General features: G+C 39.0%; 1 pseudogene; it reads right to left on the bottom strand.

The window, feature by feature from the left end:
- Positions 1 to 6,450: 6,450 nt before the first annotated feature.
- Positions 6,451 to 6,571, bottom strand: LOC138951431 (5S ribosomal RNA; annotated as a pseudogene).
- Positions 6,572 to 6,718: the final 147 nt, after the last annotated feature.

Below are 6,718 nucleotides of genomic sequence, written 5' to 3'. Positions count from 1 at the left end.
TTTAGAACCCAACTTTTTATAAATGGGCTGCCTTGAGTCAATTTTCTTTAAGCGAGTACAGCCAACCAAATGTATTTCCCAGAAACAAGTATCCCTTCCAAGAAAGGCAATTTTGACGTCATACCGGATGTTTCTCAGAACGTTTAGCTTTTGGTTTACCAGTGTATTAAAATAGAATGTATGTGGAGCATAAATAACCAAATTAGAATCAGATTTTTTTTACCTCTGATTCCCTCCTTCTGTGACCAGCAGTAAAGAAAAACCCTCATAAGAAAGCAAGAAAGTATGTCCCCTCGACTTTCTTGTACGCGGGTCCGACTGTATATAGTGAAAAGGTCAAACCCCGTCAAAAAGCAGACTTTATTTCTTTTTATTCCCCCCTCTGCTTCTTTACCTCTGTAAACTTGTAGGGGTAGTTATTTTTCGATAATGACCCAGCAACCAAACAAATAACGACCCAGCAACAGCCTGAATCCTCGATAGTGCAATGGGTTGAGAAGCTGTTCTGTTTCGGTACTACTTTTTGCGACTGAAAAGTTCCGAACGCTCTAATGTACGAAGTATACATCTCTGGAGCAAACAATACAAACATACTGCATTTAAATTAACAACTACAGGCCTGAACACATGAATCTCCATATAAAATCCATGAGTTCGGTTGTTTTCTGAATCTAGATCAGACGTTCATCACAAGCAATTTCCCAAGGCAAGTAACTCATACTTTGTCTAGCGACAAGAGTAGTTCCCCTTCTTTTCACTCAGTTTCTTCGACAACAGACTGCAATCCGACGGTCAGTTTTCAACAATATTTCATTTAATAAACAGATCACACGCAACCAAATGCACACATCTCATCAATTTAAACAACATAAAGCGGTTTCATACACTATTTTCCCCAGAAAACTTAACTTCATACAGTTTTTAACGTTGGAAACACGGGTGCAAAAGTTCGTCTGCTAGTCCCATTTGACGAAAGAACATTATCCTAAGCGATACCAAAACATATACAGAACACACAATATCTGCCTTTGCCACCACAGCAGAATAACAGCATATCTGTGTACTTGATTTTAGTCCAAAATAGGAAAACTGACAAGAAGTGTTAACAGAATGGAATGATTTGCACGGAACTAAACAACCGCGCATTAATCGATCGCCTGCGCAGGTTGACTGGTTGAGTGAATAGGATTCGATCAAACTTTCGCAAAAAACCTCCTCTTTTCTTTGAATAACTGAAGAAAGGAGGAATAAAGAGGTTACACACCTCGTCTCAGTGATTATCAAAAATAATGGTCTCAGTTCGCGGTCATGAAAAAGCTCGCTAAAGCTCGCATTTTTCATGATCCGCAAACTTCGACCATTATTTTTGATAATCACTGAGACTCGGCATGTAACCTCTACGTATGCAGCCATCGCTTTGATGAACTGTTAATTTAACTATTATAAACTCCCGTCTCAGATGGACAAAAAACCATGCCACGGGTAGATATTTTGTTTTCAACATTTGAATGTCTTGATTTGAAATGATCTCATATGTACCTGAAATTCAAACGAATGCTAAGTTCCTGGAGTATCTCCATGGCAACGCCCGTGTAGGAGGGACATGGGTCATCGTCGCTAGCACGCATCACCATATACGTCCACTGTAAAAGAAGATGTTCTTTCCATTGGTAAAATTGTCTATTTTGCGACATACACGCGAACACTGAGGAACGTCGCTCCTTCATTTTAGTGCTTCGCATTCTCTATGTTGCCTTGAGACTACATTGTTACGCATAGATGAGCAAATCCAAAAACAAAGAGACTGCCAACGTTCCAAAATTCAGAACAAGTCACGTAAGGCGAAATTACTACATTTAGTCAAGCTGTGGAACTCACAGAATGAAACTGAACGCACTGCATTTTTTCACAATGACCGTAGTCCGCCGCTTGTGCATAACGGAGTGAAACTGACGAGCCTGTTCAGCGCGGTAGTGGTTTCGCTGTGCTGCATAGCACGCTTTTCTGTACCTCTCTTCGTTTTAACTTTCTGAGCGTGTTTTTAATCCAAACATATCATATCTATATGTTTTTGGAATCAGGAACCGAGAAGGAATAAGATGAAATTGTTTTTGATCATAATTTTTATATTTTTAATTTTTAGAGCTTGTTTTTAATCCAACTATAACATATTTATATGTTTTTGGAATCAGGAAATGATGTAGAATAAGATGAACGTAAATATGGATCGTTTTATATAAAAAAAAGAAATGTATTACCATTTTCAGATTTTTAATGACCAAAGTCATTAATTAATTTTTAAGCCACCAAGCTGAAATGCAATACCGAAGTCCGGCCTTTGTCAAAGATTGCTTTACAAAAATTTCAATCAATTTGATTGATAAATGAGGGTGTGACAGTGCCGCCTCAACTTTTACAAAAAGCCGGATATGACGTCATCAAAAGTATTTATTGAAAAAAAGAAAAGAAGTCCGGGAATATCATTCCCTTGAACTCTCATGTCAAATTTCCCCCTCTATGTGTGTGTAAGTGTGTATGTGTGCTTGTGTGAGGTTGGGTGTGTGTCAAAATGTGTTGTGCAATAATTATGGCATGAAAATCTTTTTAGATTTGTTGTTAAAAATTACAGCTTTGTATTCCATGTTTATTATCTTTTACGAAGTAATTATAGTTAAATAGTCTTTTATGTTTTTTATTTGTTCGACCTTCTTAGGATTATGGAGTTTTATGCACTGCCTTTTATAGTTAACTAAATTTTTGTATTTGAAATAGTCCATTGTAGTCGGTGTAGGCCTTAAGCTTATTTTAATCGTTTGTCCAGTATTTAATTTAATTCTCTATTTTTGTATGAACTCAAATGTTTAGTGTTCTTAGTATGTCTTGTTAGGCTAAGTTCTATTTAATCAGAGTATGTTTGCGTGTGCTTACACCTAGTGATATTGTAAAGCGCATAGTGCTTTTAGTTATGCGCTATAGAAATCTCCTTAATAAATAAATAAATAAATAAAATTTCATAAAGATCGGTCCAGTAGTTTGGTCTGAATCGCTCTACACACACACACGCACAGACAGACAGACACACACACACACACACACACACACACACACACACACACACACACACACACACACACACACACACACACACACACACACACCATGACCCTCGCCTCGATTCCCCCTCTATGTTAAAACATTTAGTCAAAACTTGACTAAATGTAAAAAGAGAATTCTTCTGAAAATAAAAACAAGTCGCGTAAGGCGAAAATACAACATTTAGTCAAGTAGCTGTCGAACTCACAGAATGAAACTGAACGCAACGCAACGCAGCAAGACCGTATACTCGTAGCATCGTCACTCCACCGCCCGTGGCAAAGGCAGTGCCAGTGGAATTGACAAGAAGAGCGGGGTTTCGTTGCGCTGAAAAGGATAGCACGCTTTTCTGTACCTCTCTTCGTTTTAACTTTCTGAGCGTGTTTTTAATCCAAACATATCATATCTATATATATTTGGAATCAGGAACCAACAAGGAATAAGATGACAGTTTTTAAATTGATTTCGAAAAAAATTTGATAATAATTTTTATATATTTAATTTTCAGAGCTTGTTGTTAATCCAAATATAACATATTTATATGTTTTTGGAATCAGAAAATGATGGAGAATAAGATGAACGTAAATTTGGATCGTTTTATAAAAAAAATTTTTTTTTTACAATTTTCAGATTTTTAATGACCAAAGTCATTAATTAATGTTTAAGCCACCAAGCTGAAATGCAATACCGAAGTCCGGGCTTCGTCGAAAATTACTTGACCAAAATTTCAACCAATTTGGTTGAAAAATGAGGGCGTGACAGTGCCGCCTCAACTTTCACGAAAAGCCGGATATGACGTCATCAAAGACATTTATCAACAAAAATGAAAAAAACGTCTGAGGATATCATACCCAGGAACTCTCATGTCAAATTTCATAAAGATCGGTTCAGTAGTTTAGTCTGAATCGCTCTACACACACACACACAGACAGACAGACACACACACACGCACATACACCACGACCCTCGTCTCGATTCCCCCCTCTACGTTAAAACATTTAGTCAAAACTTGACTAAATGTAACAAGAAAGGTAGGTTGTTGGAACGTTTGTTATTGACAAAACAATACAATAACAAATTATGTGAATGCATTGTTTTGTCAATTACAAACGTTCCAACAACCTACCTTTCTTGTTGTTTGATTGTTATGCATAGTTCACATTTACTTCTGTCTATAATTTGAGGAATTACGTCACATTGTCATTTGATATATACAAACCAAGACACAAACAACAGCAAACAAATTCGCATGTGATATATTTATACGACAACAGTCACCATTACCAGGAACGGCCACATCGTCCGCCTGATCGCCAGGGGCGAGTAAAAAATCCACCGGGCTAGTAGAAACCGCTTGATTACTCGCCCGGTTGGCCAGTGAAAATTCTGGTCAAATACAACACTTCTGGATGTATAATCTAGTTTCAAAGCGTTATGAACACTGCAGATACAGAAACTGTTGTATGTATCGGGCTAGCGAAATTTCTGGCGGGCTAGAGACTTTCTTGAAGTTACTCGCCCGGCTGGCGAGTTTCGATTTTGAGATTTGGCCATCCCTGATTACTGTTTGTTCGCTTAATTGTACAGCGAAAGAAACTGTTTGATATGTTAAAATAACTAAGTTAGTGAGGATTATTCTCCCGATCTCTGCCCAAGCTGAGTCAATTTTAACAAGTAATTATACGTTATATAAGTATAATTTAAACAAATAACCAACCGTTTATGGTGAAAAAAAATCAACGATATCTGCAAGTCGGTTTCAAGGTTTTAAGGTCATTCAGAACTTTTTTAAAAATCGTGCAAAACAGAAATTATCATTTACTTCTTTAGTGATCACCCTCAGTGTCCGACCGCCCAGACCGTAAGATGGGTTAGGCAATACGTGTTGACGCGTAATGGGAATAACGTCAGGTGGCAATGACGTCACAAAGTTTGCCTTGTTATCATCTTGCACGTGACGTAATGTCCATAATGACAATGTGCCATACTGCAAATAAGAAGTAAAAGAAAATGAATCTTGTCAACTGAAATAGCATCGAAAGCCGAAACAACCGCAAAACGATTTGCATTAGCCTATACTTACTTAGGCCTACTTACACCACAGACTAACTGTGATGGAAGGGCGCTGGTTCTGAGCGACGTTTAGTTCTCGAGATAGGTGTGACCACATGACGTCATTTATACTTTCGTCATCGAAGATCTTTCATATTTCAATCGGTGTCATTTCCCAGTTCTGTGTTCTGCGGTCGTTTTGACTGACTTGACAAGTTGAGAAAACCAATGACATTTTATTTTTGCGAAGCAACTGAATATGAAAAGAAAAGAAAGCGTGCAAAAGTATGTTTGGGTCCTGCAAGACTTTATGACCAACGATTTCTCCCTTGGAAGAAAATAAAGATGTCTGCTTTTCGTCTGCTTTGAAGATAAGGAGATTTTACAGCGCACACGGTAACTTGCAAGTCGTATTGGACAAGAATGTTGTTATTCTTCTTTCTTCGAAGTACCGTAGATTTGTTTTGGGCCATATTTTCGAGCTGTGCATTGTTATATTATGTTAAAAAAAAAAAAACCACGTTTGAACGCAAATTTGCAAAGAAATTTTGATCATTTGCTCCGGAACTGCAACGTCGATTTGCCCAAACACAAAAATTCTGGCTCAATATGCGTAAACAGGCTGGTAGTGTCATATTTTTTTTATGGGTTTGGAAGAACTGCTCATAATTTTCATAGCACTCCGCGGCCCTGTTCTTTTTTTCGTCACGCCCACAACCGTTATTTGTTTTGGGCGACGCAGCATTACTGACTGTGTGTGTGAGTAGGGTGTGTGTAAATGTATGAAAATGTGTGTGTGAGAGAGAGAGAGAGAGAGAGAGAGAGAGAGGGAGGGAGGGAGGAAAAGGGAAGGGGAGTGAGAAAAAGAGGGAGGTAGAAAGATAGGAGGGGAGTAGGGAGGAAGGGATGGCGGTAGAGAGAGACAGAGAGGGGGTGGGAGGGAGGAAGATAGAGGACGCAGGGAGGAGGAGAGAGCGAGAGAGGGGGAGAGAGCGAGAGGGAGGGAGAGAGCGAGACAGAGGGAGAGAGCGAGAGGGAGGGAGGGAGAAATAGAGAGAGAGAGGATGGGAGGGAGATAGAGGGAGGGAGAGAATTGAATTGAATTGAATTGAATTGCACTTTAGTTGACAAGGATTAAGATTTAAGGCTACGCCTTTTCTTACAATCTGTCCTTGGGACGCACAGACACACAATGATAAAATTGAAAAATTAAAAATTAAAAAGTTAAAAAGTTTACCAACAAAAGGAGGTCAGAAAACTTCAGCACGTGATGATAAAGATGATGATGAAGATGAGGAAAAATGATGCCAACTGCACCCGGTGTTCCCGGGCGGTCACCCATCCAAGTACTAACCGGGCCCGACGTTGTTTAACTTCGGTGATCGGACGAGAACCGGTGCTTTCAACGAGAGAGAGGGAGGTAGGTGCGTGTGTGCGTGTGTGAGTGCGTGTGTGTGGGTGAATTCTTTCCACCCACTCTCACTCTGGCACCGGTCTGGCACAACAACATTCTCACTTATTATTTATCTGTGTGTGTGGTGTGTGTGTGTATGTATGTGTGTGTGTGTGTGTG

The sequence above is a fragment of the Littorina saxatilis genome, linkage group LG1, assembly GCF_037325665.1.
Source record: "Littorina saxatilis isolate snail1 linkage group LG1, US_GU_Lsax_2.0, whole genome shotgun sequence".
Taxonomy (NCBI): domain Eukaryota; kingdom Metazoa; phylum Mollusca; class Gastropoda; order Littorinimorpha; family Littorinidae; genus Littorina; species Littorina saxatilis.
This window is presented reverse-complemented; position numbering and strand designations above follow the sequence as displayed.